This window comes from Podarcis vaucheri, assembly GCF_965113315.1.
Source record: "Podarcis vaucheri genome assembly, chromosome: 9".
NCBI lineage: Eukaryota > Metazoa > Chordata > Lepidosauria > Squamata > Lacertidae > Podarcis > Podarcis vaucheri.
Window position 1 is genome coordinate 53837421 of NC_138767.1, and position 22398 is coordinate 53859818.

Below are 22398 nucleotides of genomic sequence, written 5' to 3' on the forward strand. Positions count from 1 at the left end.
CTCTTTTCTTTTTTTAAACTTTCTTCTTTATTGTCTATGTATTTGGTTTTCATATTTTTTTATTTTTTCTCCCTCTTTTATTATTGTTATGCTTCTTTTATTTTCCTATCTACAATTTTGTAATTTTTATTGTCTGGAAAAGTTTAATATTTTTTTTTAATAAAAAAAAAAAGTTATTGTTGCATGAGTGCAAGCATTTCTGTGATAGAACGATCTCCCTTTCCTCATCTGAATGCTCTTCTGGTGTTATCCCCAACACCACCCAAACTGATTTGAGGGACCCAGGGGCACACAGGAGGAGAAGAGGGGGTGAAAACCCAATTGCACTAGTTGAACCCAGTCCTCACCTATTTATTATGGCATAACCTTCCTTTGAGCACTGTCCTTTTCATCAGATGTATAATGTGTTGTTCTCGTAGATATACAAATGGTGTGTGTGTGAGAGCTCTCAGGTCAGAGGGAAATGAGGCGTAGAAAGTACATACAGTGATATCATCATCGTCGTCGTCATCAGTGCTTTTTTTTCTAAAAAATGTTTAGGGATACTCTCATTTTGACTCAAGAAAATCACTATTTTATAGTTCAAATTGGGAAAAATAAATACAGTAAATGGTCAAAAGTACAAAGATTCACAAAATGTTTAGGGTATGTGTACCCCTGCATCCCCCCAGAAAAAAGCACTGATGACGATGACGACGATGATAATAATAATAATAATAATAATAATAATAATAATAATAATATACTTATTTATTTATACCCCACCCAGCTGGCTGGACTTCCCCAGCCACTCTGGGCGGCTCCCAACAGAATATTAAAAACACGATTCCAATATGTCATTCCAACACTTCTTGCATTAGCACAGATATCCTGCCATTGTAAGCCAAATAACAAATACAGTGGTACCTCGGGTTACATACGCTTCAGGTTACAGACTCCGCTACCCCAGAAATAGTACCTCGGGTTAAGAACTTTGCTTCAGGATGAGAACAGAAATAGGGCTCCGGCGGTGCGGCGGCAGCAGGAGGCCCCATTAGCTAAAGTGGTGCTTCAGGTTAAGAATAGTTTCAGGTTAAGAACAGACCTCCGGAACAAATTAAGTACTTAACCCGAGGTACCACTGTAATCTGTAATGTGCCACCCCAGATTCCTTTGATAGGAAGGGTGGGATACAAATTTAATGAATTATTCATCATCATCATCCTAAAACTTGGTTCAGCCCACAAGAGATCCTCTTGATGTATTGTTATTGAATGGGTTTATGGTGCAGTTTCCCATTGAATTTCCTAGGTCTGGAAATGTATAGCAAGTCTTCACTTTTATGTAAGGCTGCTTTACCTTACATATCTCCAGTGACCCCCTTGTTTAATGGTACTTTTTTATAGTGTGGCAGAACTCAATTATATGTTGTCATGAGAGAGCAAGCAGGGACTTGCACTCCTAATGACAAGGTGGCATCTAATGTAACACAAATAGAACAGGGTAGCATATCTTTCCTCCAGTAGCTTTTGAAGAAGCCATACAAATAGTTATTCCCAAGCTGTTTGCCAAGTCACACTTGAATGCTGTAAGATGAGTTGAAGTGTGCCCTGGAGAATGAAGTCGTATTACCAAACACATATTACAGGAGGAGCCAATGAGATGCTCTGCAGACATTATTGGGCTACGATTCCCCATCACCCCTGACTATTGGCCATGCAGGCTGGAGCTGATGGGAGTCCAACACAATGGTCGAAGGACCCCAAATTGGTTGTCCTTGCTCTATTCTATGACTGCAGTCCTTGAGCAGCACTGAGCTTTCTTTTCTCTCACAGTATATGAACCATGACATCCTCCTGAGAAGGGATGCTGATCCTGACAGATACCTGGTAAACTCAGAAGCATCCCTTTGATGAAGTTTGCAACCTTGGGTGTCTTGTAGATAAGACAGAAAAGGCAAGATATAATAAAAGAATGTACAATTACAAAACATGCAGTCAAAAAATTTAAGGACCCCCAACCCTTAAGTCCAGTCACGGACGACTCTGAGGTTGCGGCGCTCATCTCGCTTTACTGGCCGAGGGAGCTGGCATTTGTCCGCAGACAGTTTTTCCGGGTCATGTGGCCAGCGTGACTAAGCTGCTTCTGGCAAACCAGAGCAGCACAGGGAAACGCCGTTTACCTTCCCGCCAGAGCGGTACCTATTTATCTACTTGCACTTTGACATGCTTTCGAACTGCTAGGTTGGCAGGAGCTGGTACTGAGCAATGGGAGCTCACCCCTTTGTGGGGATTCGAACCACCAACCTTCTGATCAGCAAGTCCTAGGCTCTGTGGTTTAACCCACAGCGCCACCCACATCCCTAGTCAAAAAATAGGGTGGCAAAATTCCACAGTGGTGTACACAATCAATAAAAGCATGCAATATATAAGCAGCAGAAAATTCAAATTCAAAACCTGCTTGATAAAAAGAAAAGAAAAGTATTAGGGTGATCCTGATCCATGTATACAAGGCTCACATTGGTGTGTATGTGCACTGATGCATATGTAGGTTCCCTTCTCATGCTCCTCAAACATAAAACAATGTCAGTGCCTGCATTGACAATGAGGTGATGTGGAAGTTTCACCAGCTCTGTGGTGCTATATCAGAAAGTGGCCCATTCACACATGCAAACCATTACTTTGCATTATAGTGAGCCTTTGCAAACCATCCCCAGGAACATAGCAAATCAACTGTCAAAACATTTCGGGATGCATGTGTTTGTGTGAACCCGTCCCCTTCAAAAGGCGTAAGGCAGAGTCAAGTTAGGAATGACTGTTTGTTCAATATATATTGTGGCCAAAAACAAATAGCCATTAGCAAATGAGACAGTTTTTGACTTGTAGCCATGAAAACACCTTTGGCTATCACCGAAAATTTCATTCCTCACGCAGATTAATATCTAGAAAGAGCAGGGGATGAAGTACAATAACGATAACATTGTACCAATTTATAATGTTTATCAAATAAGTATTGAGTTTTCCTTCCAAATGCTGGGATTGATTTTTAACCTCCTCCCCTTTCCACTTTTACAGCTAGGGCAACTATAAATAAGTTGCAGGAAAATTACTTCTCCACTGTTTCACAATGCTTTTCTTATCTAACAGGCACAGCTGTCACAAACCTAAATGCTTTTATTTACAATATCTATTGCTGAAAAATGGTAGAGACGGTGTCCTTTAATCAAGGGAGTTAGCATTATCAAAAGTACTTTATGAATTTTAACTAACTTGCCAATTTGGAACTTATTACAGTTCCCTGTGCCTGTTTATCTTATCCAACTCAAAATATTTCATCTTTCCCCCCTTTCTTGGCATAGTAGTTTTCTGGTGGCTGTATCAGGATTAAGCAACTGAAGTGTTAAGTCTCTCATTTCTGTCTATATTAAAGGTCAACCTCTATCTCTGGTTCTTCACCTTTAACAAAAACTGGACCAGGGAAAACCAAAATGAAGTGTAAAGTGGCGCTAAGTAAATATGCTCTGTGAAGCCCACAGCTATACAGGGTTTGGAAGAACTAAAAAGGAAAAAGTCACCCCGAAAAGAAGCAGCAAAATTTACCTTTCACAATTTGTCTTCTTTATTGATATTGGCATTGAATCCAGATAAAACCTGACACCAGCGAAGTTCATTCAGTTTATGACTATTATAAGTAAATTTGCTCTGCAATGTCCGGTTTACGCATTTACACAAAGTGTGATCTAGAACAAGGGAAATGCTTTTTAAGTCCCATTGATTTCAGTGTGAGAGATGTTTCTTTCAAGTTTAGTTTCAGTGCTAGGAAGGGCTCTGTGGGCACCAGGAAAGGGAATGTGACAACTCCTGGTGACATGCAATTATTCTGCGGTATAAAAATGGCAACCACAAAAAAGGCTCTTCAAGTACACTGACCGCAATACAGCACAGAGTTCCAAATGACTAAATCTATTGAAATAAATAGGCCTGCACATGCCTAACTTTGTGTTGATTGATTCCACTGCTTTTTTGCAGTTGAATATTGAATGTATCCAAAAGAGCAAGTGAGCACACACACACACGCAAAACGGCTATCCTGTCTCATTGATCGCTATAGGTTTCATTCTATTGTAGCCAATAGAATAGGTATGGGTGGGTGTGGGAGAGAGAGAGAGAGAGAGAGAGAGAGAGAGAGAGAGAGAGAGAGAGAAAGAGGTCCACGAGTTTCTTCTCTTTACAAAAATGCCCATGAGCCAAAAAGAGATTGGCAAACCCAGATTGTGTACCTAGTACCCAGGCCTACATAATCCTTTATAATGAAGTTCACTATGTGTCAGAAAGACCAAGGATTAATGCAAATTCTGTCATGCTGGCTCTGTGATGGCTCCAATTCCAACATCTCTGAAGAGGGGGGTACCAAGGAAAAACTATACACACCCTTCTTTTTCACATGCACCTGGGTCTTCATGGGAATAAATTTGGCCAATAGTTTCACCCACTCCTTACATTTGAAGGGAATGAAAGGTATCTGTGATGGGATCTGTCAAGCCATTAGGAGTTGTTGTTTTTTTAGAAAGAGATGCTTGATGGGTTCCAATGGGTCTTTTTTACCATAAATATGCAATAATGAACATGTTCGCATCTGCAGCCTTATTGATCTCCAGAAGCCTTACCTACTCCACCTGGACTGTGTGAGAGATTGTTTCTTGAATTATTTGTGAATTTCCACAAGCACGCAGCTGGTAACTAGCATATGCAGCTGAAAACGTCATTTTATCTTACCCCTTCAGGTTCCTTTAATGGTAATGTTTTCAAATGCTCTGTGAACATCATTTTTCTATCCCTTGTTATATTTCAGTACCAGGGCAATATTTTCTAGTGTCCAGGCCATCAGATTCCCCCCCACACACTTTCTTGCGAATTCATGAGGGTGGCCACACCTTACAAACTGGATGGGGTACTATTCTCTGATAACTATGCCATCAAATTCCATTATCTGTCCAAATCCGTTACCCTGCTTCCTGTATGTGGAGGGAGACAGTTGAATGGCACTGTGACAAAAAGCTGGAAAGGCAGGATTAAAAAAAGGATTTCCTGATTCATAGTCCTTGATTCTATCCTACACAAAATCGTCACTTATATATGGCATCAAGTGAAACAAAACAAATGACATACTACAGGTAGATTCTATCAGTAGTCTTTACAAATGAGATTTTAAAAGCAAGTAAAAAATAAAGGGTTGTATCCAATGGTGTCCATGCACAGGACCCTCTAGAGCAGATTTGGGTCCACAAAAGAGGGTCTTCCTCTTCATAACAGGGGAAAAAACCTTCTGTGTATATTTATTCTCATATCTATCCTGCCTTCTCCACCATCATAAAACTCAGGTTAGTGTACACATGGCTCCAAAGTGATATCCCATCCAGGCAGTTAACCAGACTCAGACCTGCTTAGATTCAACAAGGTGATGGCCCCATGTGCCTTCAGGCCACTCACTGGTGTGAGATTATCCAGCTGTAGATGTGAAAATGTATTAGCTACTGGTAATAGAAAGGAATTTGGAATGGTAAAAGAATCGCCAGCTAAAAACAAACATTTCTTGCTACTTCTGGGAAGCATACATGGGAAGCATGCATGGTGCAAATGCTCTGGCAGAAGCACTGGTGTTTCAGCATGCTAACCGGCACACCGCCTCACTCCTCTGCTTCCCAGTATTCAACGGAGACCCACCTGTCAGGAAGCTAGGCTTTCCCCAACCCAACAAGCCACTTGATGAGGCTAATTTTAGGAGGAAAAAATATAATCCCTGTGACCCACACATGTGGGGTAAAAAACAAAAGAATTGGCTGGGTGCCTGGGTTCAAACTGTGGGGCTAAGCTTACTCTCCAGCAGGAGAGAGCCACCAGAAGCAGAATTTAAACTCACAAAAGTCAAGCAGCAGTATAGTGTTAGGAATATAAGTTGTTAGAACCCTTTATCCCATTTAGTCCAATTGCAAACAGTAATCCTCTTTCTACCCCTCTTGCAATGAACCCACTGTTAAGTAAGTTTAAAATGCTTTACTTACAAAATGTTACAAAGGTCAAATAGATGCATTTATCCAAGCAGTGGCAAAGAGAACATAGGCATTTTCATAGAAAATACAGAAAGATAGCTTCAAACATGTGCTCTAAGCTTTGAACTTTCTTAGGCACATCTTCCTTGGTCAGTTATATGTCACAGAGAGAGTGAGAAAGAGAATGCTTCACTTCCTCCCTCATCAGAGAAGAAGGAGCACAACCAAGTCTAGGAATCTAACTCTGTGGTTTTAACCCCTTCATGCACTAACTAGCACTCACACACAGTTATGTTTGACTGCAATTTCCCACAAGTACAACAAAGAGTAGACCCAAGTCCAATTTCTCACTCTCTGTGGCTGTGTGAGTTCACCTTTTCCCCAACCTAATGCCGTTACTGTGCATGTTTTTGTGTCCTGCTCATAGTATTGGTTGCTGCTTACAGGGGTGGGGGTGTACTCAATTTAATGTCACCAGGATCTGAGGTATAGTGAACTCACAGCTACAGAGAGGAAGGGGAAAATCAATATGAGGCTGCTTTTCTGCAGCACCAGGCCAATAGTTTTGTAATGTCTTGCTCTGCTCTCAGCTTTTGAAATAATGAGATTATACATTTTTAAAAGAATGAGTTTATTCGACCAATTAAAGTTTTATGAATTATCATAAGAATTTGTGATCCTTCTCAATGTTCCATTTATTGCTCCCTTAACATGAAAGAAGCATGTGTGTGTGTGTGTGTGTGTGTGTGTGAGAGAGAGAGAGAGAGAGAGAGAGAGAATGCAAGTGCTACAGACTCCTATCATAATTTATACTGCAGATCAAACATTCAGAACTCACCTGAAAAACATGAAATAGAAAATGACACACCGTTAAACCGTTCTCATAACAAAATCTCTCAAGAGATTGCAGGAAATATCACATTAAAAAAGGAATGCTCCTACACTCTCATTTAACCCGCCTCCTAGTAATTCAATACCACAACATGTTGGGCAGAAATGATCACAGGACTTTATTTACAATACCTAATGCATAGCCAGGGGGTGGCGGTAAGCAATAATTCTGCAGAATGCACTTGACTTGCAGGAAAACCACCATAGCAATTATAGGAAAGCGGCCTTTTCATAAAGGAGGATGGCATCTCACTGAAAAGCTGGGCCTCCTACACAACGCACGATGGATACATTTCATTTCATCCATATTGCAACATGCCAGTTCCCCAAATGTAATGGAGATAAAAACACACACAAATCCATCATTTAACCTACTTGTGCTAGAGATTTCCAAAGGCCTGATTTCCAAAGTCAGTGCAATTGTCACCTGAGCAAAAAAGAATTAAATATAAAATCTTCTCAGCCAGTGTAATTCTCAGTTGGAATTGCCGTGCCACTGTTACTGGTCCATTAAGCAGCTCCAGTGCAGTGTGGTTGCTACCGAGGCCCAAAGGAGTTGGTAGAACTGATGGTAGCTTTCTGCAACTTTTTTGCAAAGCATTCGGAGGATAATATTGCTTGCATCCGCTGAGACCTTGACTCCACTGTTAAAGCAGATGAATTTTGAGAGGTGTCCAGAACACTGTGTAAAACTGTTGTGTTGGATGAGTTCCAGTAAGCAGGGCCTTAGTATATGGACAAGATGCTTGGATTGGTCCATGCAACTGCCTGTGTCCTTGCCCTCTTGACTGATAAAAACTAGCAGGGAGGGGACAACTGGCTGGGCCAGGGAGGTGATTGATGCCTCCTTGTAAGAAGGAGTGGTCCCTGCCTGCTTGAAGGAGGCAGTGGAAAAACTACTCCTCAAGAAAAGCTCACTGGACAGTTGCCAATCTCCCCTTCTTGGGAAAGGTCCTGGAGTGGGTAGTTACAGACCAAATCCAGGAGTTCTTGGAGGAAACTGATTTTCTCGATTCATTTCAATCAGGGTTTAGGCCTGGTTTTAGCACAGAAACTGCTTTGTTGGGAGGGAGACAGGAGAAATGTGTCCCTGTTAATCAGTGCTTTTGTTGGGGGGGGGACATAGGGGTACGCATGTCCCTAAATATTTTGTGAATCTAAGTTTGGCCTCACTGAGGGGCAGTATCTCAATATGAGTAAGAAAATGAGAGTATCCCTAAATATATATTTTTTAGGGGGAAATGCACTGCTGTTAATTCTCTCTGACCTTTCATTGGGTTTTGATACCACGGACCATGGTATGCTGTTGTCCGAGTTAGGGATGGGTGGTTCTGCTCAAACTGGGATGGTTGTTTCCAGAGGCTGATGGTTGGAGGGTGCTCTTCAGCCCCATGTAGTCTTCAGTGTGCACATCCTCAGAGTTAAATTTTACTCCCCATGCTGTTTAACATCTACATGAAATTGCTGAGTAGGGTCATCCAGAGTTTTGGAGTACATTGTCAGTAATATGCTGGTGCCACGTAGCTCTAGTTCTCCTTTACATCTGCAGGTGTGGCAGTAGATGTGCTGGACTGAAGTCCTGCTTCAGTAATGACTGGATGAAAGCCAATAAACTGAAGCTCAAGCCAGATAAGACTGAAGCACTCTCCCTACACCAGATGAACGGGAGGTGGCCTATCTGGACAGGGGTAGCTTAACTTCTGTTGTCTGTGCTCTGGTAACCTCTAGGTTAGATTACAGCAATACATTAAATGTGGTGCTATTTCTGAAGATGGTTTGGAAACTTCAGCTGGTGCAAAATTCAGTGGCCAGGTCGCCACTGGGGCAGGACAGTTTGAGCATATAATGCCAATGCTGGCCCCACTGCACTGGCTGCCAGTTAAAAGTGCTGGTTTTGACCTATAAAGACATAAAGGCTCAGGACTACAATACACAAGGACCACCTGTCTCCTTATGAAGTGCCCCAAGCCCTGCAATCATAATAGGAGGTACAAGAGGTCCGGAGGGCGCCAACATGGGAACAGACCTTTTCTGTGGTGGCTCCCCATTTGTGGAATGCTCTCCCTAGGGAGACTTGCTTCGCACCATCATTATCTATCTTGAGATGCCAGCCTTTAACTATCTGTGGCCTTTTAGAAGTTGATGAGGTGTTTTTAATGTATCTCTGTGTGGTTTGTTTTGCCTGTTCTGTCTTATATTTGTTATTTATATGCCGCCCTTCTGACTGGGTTGCCCCAGCCACTATGGGCAGCACCCAACAAAATATTAAGAACACAATAAAATACCAAACATAAAAACCTTCCCTATACAGGGCTTCCTTCAGATGTCTTCTTAAAGTCAAATAGTTGTTTATTTCCTTGACATCTAATGGGATGTCTGCTTGTTTGTAACAACAACAACAACAACAACAATTTTATTATTTGTACTCTGCCCATCTGACTGGTTTGTCTGGACAGCGTTGGGTCACTTTAGGTTGCCCTGGGCAAGATGAAGCAACTAACAAGTTTGATCAACAACAACAACTTATTCACCCTTTGGACACAAGCACTTCAGTCTACTCCATTTACAGCACAGTGAGAGGATGGCAATAGATGGTCATAGTAGATACTGGACATTTTCTAATGAGCAGGAATAATTTTATGAGCCATCCCTCAGTTGGGGAATCATGTTCTCTGCTATCAAATTGGATGGGCTGGCTTCCATTCCAGAAACAGCAGTAAATGTTGTTCATTAATGTGCTGTAATGCATTTTCATTCAATTAGTCAGTGTTAATTGATATTTTGTTGGTAAGCATTGTTGTCTTTACAAGGTACTGGGAGAGTTCCACCAGCGTATTTGTCATGGTGGAGGTGTACCTGCTGTTACACTGGCATAGCTTGCTTCTGTCAGATCCTAAATCCCTCAAGTCATTGCAGGAAGGGTGCCTAATGGACACATTCCCTTCCAGGGGCAACATGCCAATAGTGGGCGAGACCAGAGGCAGGGCAACAAATATAAATATCACCTTTGTACAGTAGGCTAGCTTCTTCATACTCATACATCCACCTCTGTGCACCATCCAGAGAAGCAAGAGGCATTATCAGAGTTGAAGGACACATTTCAGTAATGCAAAAGCACACGAGGATGTCGTGCAGTTCTGGAGAGGGGTGTGGCCTGGGGAGAGTCCCAAGGGCCAGATAGAAAGGCCTAGGGGCCACATTTGTCCACTGTGCTTCAGGTTCCCCATTATAGAATAGCACCTTAAACTAGAATCACCATATTTCAAAAAGTAAAAACTAGGACACCCCAAAAATTGTCGAGCTTTTATAAAACAAAAAATCATGACAAAGTGCCACATTTTGGAATTTCCCCCCAGACGTCAATTCCGCCTTTGAAATTCTGGTAATGTCCAGGGAAATCTGGATGTATGGAAGCCCTACCTTAAACAATCAGACTGCTAGGCACACAACCAGAAGCCGCTGCATTCCTCTCCAGCCCTCAGCCTCTATCAATTAAAAGCATATCAATTAAACTGAATCAAAGGTGTCTTTTTCTCTCTTTGCATTTAAATTCTCACCTTTTGCTCCCAGCATTGCGTCTTTTATCTGTCGTTACGGCTTCTTTTTCCATTTGCTTAAAATAACGTAGGGCTCGTTGCAACATGATAAAGAAAACAGAAAGGAAAGAATCCATCCAACACCTGAAAGCAATCTCTAAAAATTCAAAACAGGTAGCTGCCAAAATGCAAAGCAGTGACTCTCTAAAGAGGCAAGTTTAGTCTGTCCTCTTTGTTCATCTTGCTGATGTTGTATGTTGGGAAGATTTGTCTGTGATTAGCCCAACTAGGAGGCTCTTATGGGGCTTTTCTTTTTCTTTCTTTTTTAAAATCCACTACATACACACCAAAGCAGAAGGATGGGCATATGTACTACAGATGTGTGCAGTATCTATGTCAGGATTGAGAAATCCATGGCCCTTCAGATTTCTTACTATTGACTATGCTGGCTGGGGCTGACAAAAGTTGCAGTTCAACAACCTCTGGAAAGGCAGTGGTTTGGGGCCAAGGAGAGATAAAGATGTACCTCATCTCCATAAATAAACTTTAACACCCTCTTGCTATTCTGAACGAGGAGAATTGGAAGCCAATGTTTTGAGCCAAAATAGGCCCTTGGTGCAATACAACAGGCCCACTAGAATGTTTGAGGCACACAAATATTTTTACAGATTCAAACCTCTTTGTCTCTGTTGTATGAAGAAAAGTGCTATGTAAGCTTGGTGGCTCATGAATATAAATGTCTGTGTGAGCCAATCAGATAACAACAACACCAGACATGTATGAGTTGTTGTTCTCGTTGTTATATTTACATCCCACCTTTCCTCCAAAGATCTCATCTTCCCCTCTCGACATTATCCTTGCAAGAACCCTGCGAGGTGGGTTAGGCTGAAGTTGGTGACTTACAGTGTCACCCAGAGAGCCTTGTGGCTGAATGGAGACTGGAACTCTGGTCTCTCAGATCCCTAGTCTGTTTTGATGTGCAACACACTATGGAAAGCTGAGCCAAGCTGTCAGCTGTGGAATGGAAACAGGATCTGAAGATACTAAAATCTCAAAAGGAGCCTCCATCTATCCCCATTCTTCACATAGAGGATGGCACCAGACTCTAGCACTGGATTTATTGCTGATTTCATTTATTGCTTCAGGAATAATATTCATATCATATCTAAATTTATTTCATATTTATGTATTTAATTTTGTTTTGTTATTATTTCTTACAAAAGTCCATGTTCTGTGTACAAGGCTTCCATAGAACTCGCCATGTGTTTAATGTATAGATTCAATCAAAGAAGTATTAAGAGTTTTCTTAAGCTTTCAAATCAGCCTGCCCTACTGGGACCTGAATGTGCAAGGAAGTTTTCTACATAACATGTTTATTAGCCATGCCAAGAGACTGCTGGCATTTGGCAAAAGCCAAAGAAAAAGTGGGCAGGTGTCATAAATGCCAAGAATAACCAGCAAACAGCATTAGGAGACACTGACGAACCTCAGTTTTAGGGCAGAACAATAGCAGAAAGTCACTTTGTTTCAATTTAAAGCAAAGCGGATGGAAACAAGACCTTGAAGCATTAAAGATCCATATTCAGGAACTTTGTAAGATATTTCCACATGCCTTAATATTTGAAACAATGCATTTCAGAATTCTCTCTAATGCTCCTCTTAAGCCAGGCCCTACTCAGGATACAGATGGCACATCATTACAGCCAACTGCTAACAAGATTTCTATATTTTATAGCTCTCAGTTTTATATTTTCTCTGTTTACAGCCCCATCTGTGAACTACTCCACTGGCACGGAAGCATTTAAGATAGGATGTGACCATCACTGACACACCACAGCCTGGTATCCTCAGACAATGGAGGGAATAAAATTCACACAGAAGTGCAAATTAGTAGCAATAGCAGCACAACATTGTGGTGGCATCGAAAACTGGGCGTGGAGGGTGGGACCAGGAATTTGGAATCAGGATTGGAAATGGAACTAGAGATGACTGAAAGTCCATCTTGCATACCACCAAGACAGCTATCATGGAACAACTCTATTCACTTCATTCAGGAGTGGGGAACCTCAAGCCCAGGGGTCAGATGCATCCCTCCAAGCATGTCTGTCTACCTGCCCAACATTTTGGCTGGAATGTGTCCTTGTACTGTAATAAAACCTATTGCTTGTCTGGATGAAGGATAGACAGAGGAGTGTGTGTTTGTGGAACTCACTGTCTTGTGTGGATGGAATGTACTCTACTGTAGAAAGGTAAATGTTGCATTCATTGGTCTGGCCACCCTCTGTCAGGCTTCAGGAAATCCAGTCGCTCCCACTGTGGCAGCCAAGAAGCAGATAGACAAGAAGAGTTCTTACCAAGTCTTTTATTCAATATTCACAGAGAGGCATAGAAATGCCGTCTCTCTTAGATAATAGCATTGCTCCAAGTAAAGTCCTATCCTCTCTGTCTCTCCTACTATATATCATCCCTGTATCAGCTGATCTGTGCTTTCTGCCTCTGAGCTTTCTGTTCTACTACTCTCAATGCACACCGGGTCCTGGGGGGGGGGGTCAGGAATGCTTTCTGAAGACACTGAGTCTGTCAGCTGTCTCCCACCCCCCGTGCTTATTCTTCCTGCTGCTCCTCTCCCAATATTTCCCAGCTTCTCCCCTCTTCAGCCTCTGTACTATGACCTTCTGCAAACCACTGCTATAAATCTACACTGTCCTCCTCTTCTTGGGAAGGTTCAGGAGTGGGGATGGTCCCCACCATTCCTCCTCAGTCCAGTCCCTGACACCCTCCCTCCTTGCTCCACCCAACAATGGAAAGTAGCACTAAGAAGGCTATCCATGAGGGAAAGATTTTCACTTGGCATCAAAAGGACAAACAGGGAGCCAGGCAAAACCATTGTTTAATAAGCAAACTTAATTGCCAAGGATGAGAGATAATATATTTATCATTATTATCATTATTATCATTATTATCATTATTATCATTATTATCATTATTATCATTATTATCATTATTATCATTATTATCATTATTATTATTACCCTGCCCTTCTGACTGGGTTTCACCAGCCACTCTAGGTGGCTCCCAATAGAATATTAAAAACACGATAAAACACTAGAAACTTCCCAAAACAGGGCTGCCTTCAGATGTTTTCTAAACGTCAAGTAGTTGTTTATTTCCTTGACATCTGATGGGAGGGCGTTCCACAGGGCGGTTGCCACTAATGTCTTTCTGAGACCCATCTGCATGTGTGTTGTGGCTGCTGAGGATGGCGGCAGAATGCCAGGGTCTGCAACTGTTTCCCACCCGGGAAAGGGGCAAGCGACCATTTCTGGCTCAAAACTCACACACTCCAGCTCCTTGTTCCTCTACAAGAAAGTATTGTGTGTATAGTTTTATAACATGGCTTATGATTGTTAGGGAATTAGGCAAATTTTCCACATCATTTTATGAAAACAAATGGAAGAATTTGATTTTATATCCTTGTGCCAGGCACCTAGCCCTCACAATAAGTCTGTGCAGAAATAAAAATAGAAGCTTAGCCATTTTCCTGCTGTTGTCAATATGTCAGACACTTAAATGGGTGATTTACCCATTATTTCTATTCATTCCATTTCCGCATACACTATTCTTATCTTGCAATGGAAAGATAGAATGGAAAGATAGGGTTATTGCTGCTAAATCGACATGAAAGAACTAATTTAAGCTACGTATGGGAAGAAAAATGTCTTTAGCATATCTGTGTCTTGAAAAGCACCTTAAAGGTACTAAAAATATGACAATATGCATTCTGGAATGTTCCGGATGGTCCAAATATATTGTTAAGATTCTAAATCATAGCACATAATATAAATTACAATCTTAACTCAATAATAGTGTGCCAATGAAATAGCTAGCATTCTTTTTCACCCTTGTAACAGTTATACTGTGTTACTGACTGAATATTTTTGGCGATGTTTTTCAATGGCAATTGTAAAAGAAAAGGCCACTTTGGCAGTTCTGCTTGTGTGGTTGTCTAATAAGTCCTCAGTTTTTCATTGGGATGACCAGAAATTAGGTTCGGTGCCAGTTAAAAATAAAAGCTGGGTTAAAAATTTAAGCCCTTTTTTATCCATAGATAGGGCAGTCACAAAACTGCATGATAATGAGCAGCCTAGGCAGCCAGTAGCAAGATGCATGTAGGGACCCTAGTTTCTCAAATCCTGACACACAAGCTTCCAAACAGCCCTTTCAACACAAACCAGAGCTTTCCAAACTGATGCTTTAATGTATTTTTAATCTCCTGTTGGAAGCCGCCCAGAGTGGCTGGGGAGACCCAGCCAGATGGGCAGGGTTTAAGTAATAAATTATTATTATTATTATTATTATTATTATTATTATTAGTCTCGCGACACATTAGTGTGTCGGCTGCATTGTGTAGGTGTGTCACACAAATGCTCCCCATGCTCCTCCTGGGGCTGGAAAGGGGTTAGTTGAACATCAGAGTGGCTGAGGAGACTCAGCCAGATGGGTGGGGTATAAATAATAAATTATTATTATTATTATTATTATTATTATTATTATTATTATTATTATTATGTTTGCTAGTAAAACTGAATTACTGTGTCTCAAAGATGCGTGTCTAAAAAGTGTGTCACCACAATATAGACTAAAACCTCTGGGAGAAACTTTGGAAAAATGATTTGAAATTTACTGCATGCTACACATTGAAAGAGAATTATATGAAAATGATTCACATGTGGCATTTAACTTTGAATAGGTTGGCTAAGATGTATAGAGCAGAATCAGATATGTGTTGGAAATGTAAAGAAATGGAGTAAACTTTTTTTCATATGTGGTGGACATGTAACAAGGTAAAAGAATATTGGGAAATGAACTACAATGAGTTGGAAAAATGTTTAAAATAACCTTCCCCAAAAGACTGGAGTCCTTCCTGTTGAGAATAGTTCAGACAGAAATTCCTAGGTGTCAGAAAAATTTATTTATGTATGCAACAACGGCAGTTTGAGTTTTCTTAGCCCCCAAATAGAAAGTAATGGAGGTCCCAGGCAGGGAAGATTGTCAACTTAAGATGTTTGAATATACAGAACTAGCAGGTTTAACACATAGAATAAGAGAGCAAGAAGGACATGTATTTAAAGAAGAGTGGAAAATATTTATTGAGTATATGGAGAATAATTGTTTACAGTTGAAAATGCTGGCAGCATTAAGATAAATTCAACAGTGTAATTAATATTTGAGTACTGTAAAAGTGGAGAATCATTAAAATGGTTAAAGTAAAATATGCAGGAATGATAGAAAAGCCAAATGAACCATGGAAGGAGAAGAAGGGAAGTCATTGGATATATAATATTATTTAAAATATTTTATTTGAGATGCTAAATTGAAAATTCATACATATATATACAGAGAGAGAGAGCGTGCGCATGTCACCAACATAAAAATTTAAGAAAGCTCTGACACAAACACTGAACATGTGGAGGAGAGGAGCAGGATCACACCTCTTTCTGCTCCACAGATTCATCTGAAGGTGTAAATTATAGATTTATTCAGATGAATACATAACAACTGGGGAAATTATATGAGGTCTTGCTCCTCCACACCCGCATTCAGGGATTTCTGTGTGAACAGTTTATTCAGAAGAAAAATGTGTAGTGCTTTGTGAGGTAGAGTCACTATAGAAGCTGGGAGGACCTCATAATCCTGAATACTTTTTCATCTGCAGTCCTAAGTAATTCACCACAAGCGGGACTAGAGCACAGAGCTAGATAGTCCTGGTTCCTGTTTTCCCAGATGCGATCTGCTGCCATAGTCTCTCCGATAGGTCAGTCGGTAGAGCATGAGACTCTTAATCTCAATGTTGTGGGTCTGAGCCCAACGCTGGGCAAAAGATTCCTGCATTGAGGAAGGTTGGACCAGATGACTCTTGTGGCCCTTTACAATTCTGTGATTCGAAGGCATTGCCTTAACTCATAAGGATATTTACTAAAGCAGTTGACTAAGCCAATCAGTTTGCTAAATCAATTAGTAAACGTCTGATAGCATTTATAGGAATCTGAGCATGACAAGGCCAAAAGCTTTGCAAGTTTGTCTGCTTTCAGCTTCTATACCTCGTCCTTTCGAGCAAATATTCAAGTCAGCTTACAAAAGAATGATAAAAAAGGGAAACTTATTAGTAAAACAACAGAGCAATCTAAATAAGGCTCATGGGGGAAGGTGGAGGTCCTAAAAAGCAGTAGCAGCATAAATGAAAACTTTAAGATAGTACTTTGGAAAAGTTAACTTTCATAGTCATAGTGAGGGAGAGAGCTTAAAATTGACAATACTTTGGGTTGATGAAACTATTTTGTACATATATAGGCAAAAACACATAATGTTAAACTATCTCAACATAGTATTAATTACTAACCTATTTAAATAAGGTGTCCCACCCCTAAAACCTGAATTCTGCTGCCATTGGAACATCTATTTTCCAGTTTTGCTTTCTACGGGGAAGAAAAGAAGCTTGTAGTATGTCACTCTAATTACCCTAATTTAGCAACATAACTGCAACATAAATTTAACAGAAGGAAGAGGGAGGGAGAATGTTTTCTATGATCCAACTTGGCTGTCACCTCATAAGCAAACAATCTTGGCACTGGAAACTGCAATATAAAATATGTGTGTTCATTGATGTAGGGGGACTTGTGGCTGCTTTCTTTTGAAGATCTGCTAGACGTGTTTTATTTTTGAGATATTAACTGGTTTTTGCAAGCCTTCCTAGTATGTTGCTTCTGGGTCAAAATTCACAAAAAGTGAATTAATTATCAATATACTTCACACAATTCCCCCCTCCCTCTCATTGCTCATCAAATTACAGGGGAAATTACAAAAAAAAAGTTTTATGGATGCATAATCATGACCAGCATTGAACAGAAAATCTTCCAGCTTTATCTTCTGTCTTGGAATGAAAAGGCAGTCAGAGTGGAAATGTGTGCATGGGAAAGTGATGTAGATCATGGCTGCTGGTCCTGTCATAACTTCAAATCATTGGCTATAATTTCTGCATAGGGGGCCTACATACATTCTCCCCAGGATCTGAAGTCTTTGAATGCATGAGCTGTACTTTCCATTGCTGCAGGGTACTGATCACACAGGCCAAGCCTACACAACTGCTCTATAGGACACAACCAAAAGACAATTGCTGCCATTCACAGAGGTCAATGTTATACATCCTTAGACCTTGGGACTCACACAAATGTCTTGGGCCACTTCTTGGTACCCAGTTGTAAGGATCCTGTTCAGGCCCCCTAGACACCTTGCTTTCTCTGTGCTTTATGTGTGTTTTCCTGTAACAGGTAAGGTTAATAAATACACATTGCCATAGACATTCTGAAGCAGGGCTGGGAGACCTTGGGCCTGGGGGATAAATGAGTCATTCTCTGTCTCTCCAAAACATTATCCTTTCCAGGCTTCTGGCCTCACCAACCCTGATCAATACCTTCTGCGAGTGATTCTGCATATCTGGAAATTTTCCTTGAACTGTAGTAATGCCTCACATTTGCCTGGATAGAGGATGAAGGTGTGTGTGTGTGTGTGTGTGTGTGTGTGTGTGTGTGTGTGTGTGTTGAAACATCTGACTTTTGCTTCTGACATACCACTGTCATATGGACTCTGGAAGTCTGCCCATGAAAGGGTGTGGCCCTTGAATTGAAAAATATGCACTACACATTTACGAAGAATCAATGCCGCATTTGCCACTGCAATGCAAAAAAGTAAATCTATTACAGCCCTATGTTCTGACCCTGTGGTGACCAAAACACCATGCCGTTGTGAGAAAATGAAATCAGTGTGCAAGTGCTTAATGCAAGCTCTGCTGAACTTTTCAACTAACACAATTATATTTCTTCTGACCCATTTTACTCTATACTTACTCTCATATTGCTTTGTGACCTTTATTGTCATGCCAATTCATTGAAAATGGCAGCATGAAAAGTGTTGGGCCGCTGCAGAAACTTCAGACCAAGCACATAACAGATTTCATCATTTTGTTCTTGTTTTCCGAGACAAATCTATATGGCATTGCTGTCATCCCAGTGCAATGAAAATGAAATCAGATCCCGAGTGTTCAAAAGCTATAGAAATATAAGAAATAAGACAAGCATACTGGTGCATGAAAGGAAATGAGAGTGTTATGATTTATTATCCATATAAATTATAACTAAACAAAAGCAGCATTTGTAGTTTTGGTGATCAATGGTGCTCATGGCTGTCTTAGGGTCTGGGATATTATCCCAGTGTGGGAAAAGGTTCAATGTGCATATTGATGTATGTATGTAGAGCTACTCCATGCAAGGATTAAACCAAGTCCCCTCTTAGTATGGAGGATCTATATGTGCTTTCAGCACTGTGTGCATGGAACCATTTCTCACACTATCTGCATGCATGGGCAATGGGGAAGCATTTCTGCTGTGGGTGTTGGGGACATGAACGCAACATGCATTGACTGCAGGTGGAAGGTTAGTACGCATGACCCCATGATCCCAACCTCTCCTTGTGTTAGAGACCTCTGTCAATATCACTGATGATGTCATGACAATAGTATTGTTTCCATCAATGGTGATAGGAGTTGTCCAAAATAACTGATGAGCACAATGCTGGGGAAGGCTGATCTAGTCCAGTCTGTTTCCAACAGCAGCAACAGCAGCAATAATAACAACATTTTTATTATTTATACACCGTCCACCGGGCTAGGTTGCCCCAACAACTCACAATGGCCAGCAAGACACTGCTGGAAGCTTGCCATAAGGACAATGAAGGTATTGACCATCCCTTGCTGTTCAGCCCAGGGTTCTGGTGCTGGAAAGCATTATTCTCATTTCTTATTTTAATTAATCAATTTTGTTGTGCATTCTCTTGATTCAGCAAGTCCGAGGGCAGTGGTGGCCAAACTTGGCCCTCCAGCTGTTTTGGGACTACAATTCCCATCATCCCTGGCCACTGGTCCTGTTAACTAGGAATGATGGGAGTTGTAGTCCCAAAACAGCTGGCGGGCTGAGTTTGGCCACCACTGCCCTAGGGCAATACATATTAAGCATGGATTGGAGCCTTGCAGCAACTCTAGAGAATTCTGCCACCATTGTTACATACCATGGGCTAGTTGTCTAGTAATCCATCTATAGTCCAGAGTCTAGAATCCTTTTCTAGACAATCAAATACTCTGCGTTGTTTTGGAGTAGCTATTTGTGCCAATTTCTATAAAGAGATTTGGGAGATGACCGGAGGTGAATGCCTTGGTAATGAGAGTCAATCATAATAATGAAGTGAGGCAATGTCGAGGGTGTATATACCACTTGCATTTTCTGTGCAGGTTTGTGGTTTTGAGAGAGGCAAGTAGCTACAGCATCCTTGAACCACATTACTTGCGCCTATCACCAAATGACTTGCTCCTACCCAGAGGGTAAAGTGCCTTTTACATCAGGATGCATATTAAATGCAGCAGGAGGAAATCCAAATCTTTGAATTTGGCAAATTAAGCTAAACTGATGCTGTATTAAAAACTCATTTAAGTAATTTGTTATTTGAGAACAGAAAAAGTAGCTATTAGATAATCCTTATACTTTCTTTTCTCAGTCTGCAATTCACAGTGGACTAATTAATAAGCAGAAAGATGTGAATTGCTCAGATTTAATAAAAGTCAGAACATTCTCATTGTTTCCAGAATAATGATTTGTGTGTGCCTTTGATGACTTGTTGTAACCTGGTTACCACATTCTTCAGAAAAATCTTCTGAACTTTGTGGATACTAATCCATATAATGACATTACTATTGGGAGACTTACGACTGAAGATAATTTGCAGGTTTTTTTTCTGAGTAATTTGCTAATCACACATATTTTAAAATAGCTTTCCAGAACAGAATGACATGCTTCTTCTTCTTTCCTTTTAAGATGTTCTGTGATTTAAAATAATGGTTTAGGTTGGGTTTTAATTTCCACACAGTAGCAAATTGTCTAGTTAATAATATTCTTATGATCAGTGATTTTTTTTCTTTTTAAAAAAGTTTAGGGGTACTCTCATTCCGTCTGAGCCTCAGGAAACACTGTGACAGGAAATGAGGCCACCATCGAGGGTAGCAATGAAACTGACGATTCACCATGCTAAAGAAGAACTTTTTAATAAATAAATAAATAAATCTTAGTTTCTTCTATCGTTAGGTTCACAAAATGTTTAGGAGGTATGCGTACTTCTGTATGCCCCCAGAAAAAAGCACTGCTTATGATGCAGAAGAATGAGAGCCACAAAACTACTTTGGATACAGGAGAGGCCAGATCACAGTGTCAGAGACCATGCTCTGAATATAGAAGATTCAGTCTCTGGCATCTCCTTGGGGGGTGAGAAATACCCCTGAGACCCTACGCAAACACTGTTAATCACTGTAGAAAAAACTAAGCCAGTGGGGACTACATGAGGCAACTTCTTATGTACATTCAGTCTTCTTTAATTTGGGGCTCTGCAGGTGCATTCGGACATGCATGTCCATCTCTGAATGATTGCTCAAATCCTGCACATGCATTAACCCCTAAAATCCCAGATTCAACTGCATGCGTACACCCTGGGGGCTGCTTTGCATGCACAGTCCTGGCTGGATAATCAGTGATAGAAGTAACAACACTGCACACAAAAATATGTCAAAGAAATGAAAATTTTGATTATTCAAGTTAATTGTCCCTGCCCCCTGTACTGCTCTAGTTAGGTATCATTATACATATACTAAAGGAGACTTCCACACATGCAATCCTAGCTGGATGGAATGTTGTGCACATAATTCCCCTGACCAGTCTATTAGCTCTACCACCACATAATGGCGTTCCACATGCTTAGCCCTATAAAGATATGTGATATCCTTCCAATCAGCTACTTGGGAGGTGTGCCATGACTAGAGTCAGTCTCCTCATCACTTCCTTTCCCCACCAACATCTCCGTGGTATGATTCTGTCTTCCCCTAAAGCAGGCATGGCCAAACTTGGCCCTCCAGCTGCTTTGGGACTACAATTCCCATTATCCCTGACCAATGGTCCTGTTAGCTAGGGATGATGGGAGTTGTAGTCCCAAAACAGCTGAAGGGCCAAGTTTGGCCATGCCTGCCCTAAAGTGTTGCCCACACATAGCCTAGCCACTACAGTCACATGTTCTTGGACCACAACTTTGCATCATTATAGGGTTACCACCTTTGGTTAGGCAAAATATGGGACCGGTCAGGGAGGAATTGGGGGGCTAAAAATTACTTTACCTGGTGTAGAAATGTGTATTTAAAAACATTGCCACATTGGAAAAGAAACTATTGCACCCCACATAAATCTCATTTTCTAAAATAGATGTCATAAATACAATCAGAGAGCTCTCCTCCTTCCATCAGGCCTACCCTCTGCCCGCACAGTTTTGAGGAGGAAGAAAAGGATGAGCTTGAATATGTGAAAAAAGGGCATCTGTTTGAAGTCCAAACAGAACAGGGAACATTTTTCTCCAAAAAAAAAAAAAAAAGAAAGAAAGAAAGAAAGAAAGAAAAAAGGATGGTCACGTGGCAACCCTAATACATTGAACCCATGCTGTTGAGCACTGCAGTCACCATAGTTTGTCCACATAATGCCCTGAAAAGTGTATGGACAACATCGGATGACATGAGCTTTGTGTTCTAAATTTGTCTCTTATTTGCACTCTACAATTGTTCCAGAGTGTTGCAATTAAGCAAATGGTTTGAGCAACAATTAAGCAAATGGTTTGATATACCCAGCACCACATGGCTATGCTGACACTTAACAGTCTAGCTAAGCTGGTGAGGAGGTTTAGTCCATCAAAAGCATCACGGCAGTTGTGCATTTTGAAGGCCTGTTTCCAGGCATCTGTTTGTTTGGCCTAAGAATCTCTGGCCAAAGCCATGCAAGCCCATGCGTGTAGCTGATGTGCCACATT

At 40.9% G+C, this 22398-nt stretch overlaps 1 long non-coding RNA gene across 2 annotated transcripts in view; it reads right to left on the reverse strand.

Moving 5' to 3' along the window:
• LOC309540962 overlaps positions 1–22398 on the reverse strand; it is a 56226-nt gene that overhangs the window by 4516 nt on the left and 29312 nt on the right. The window lies entirely within an intron of this gene.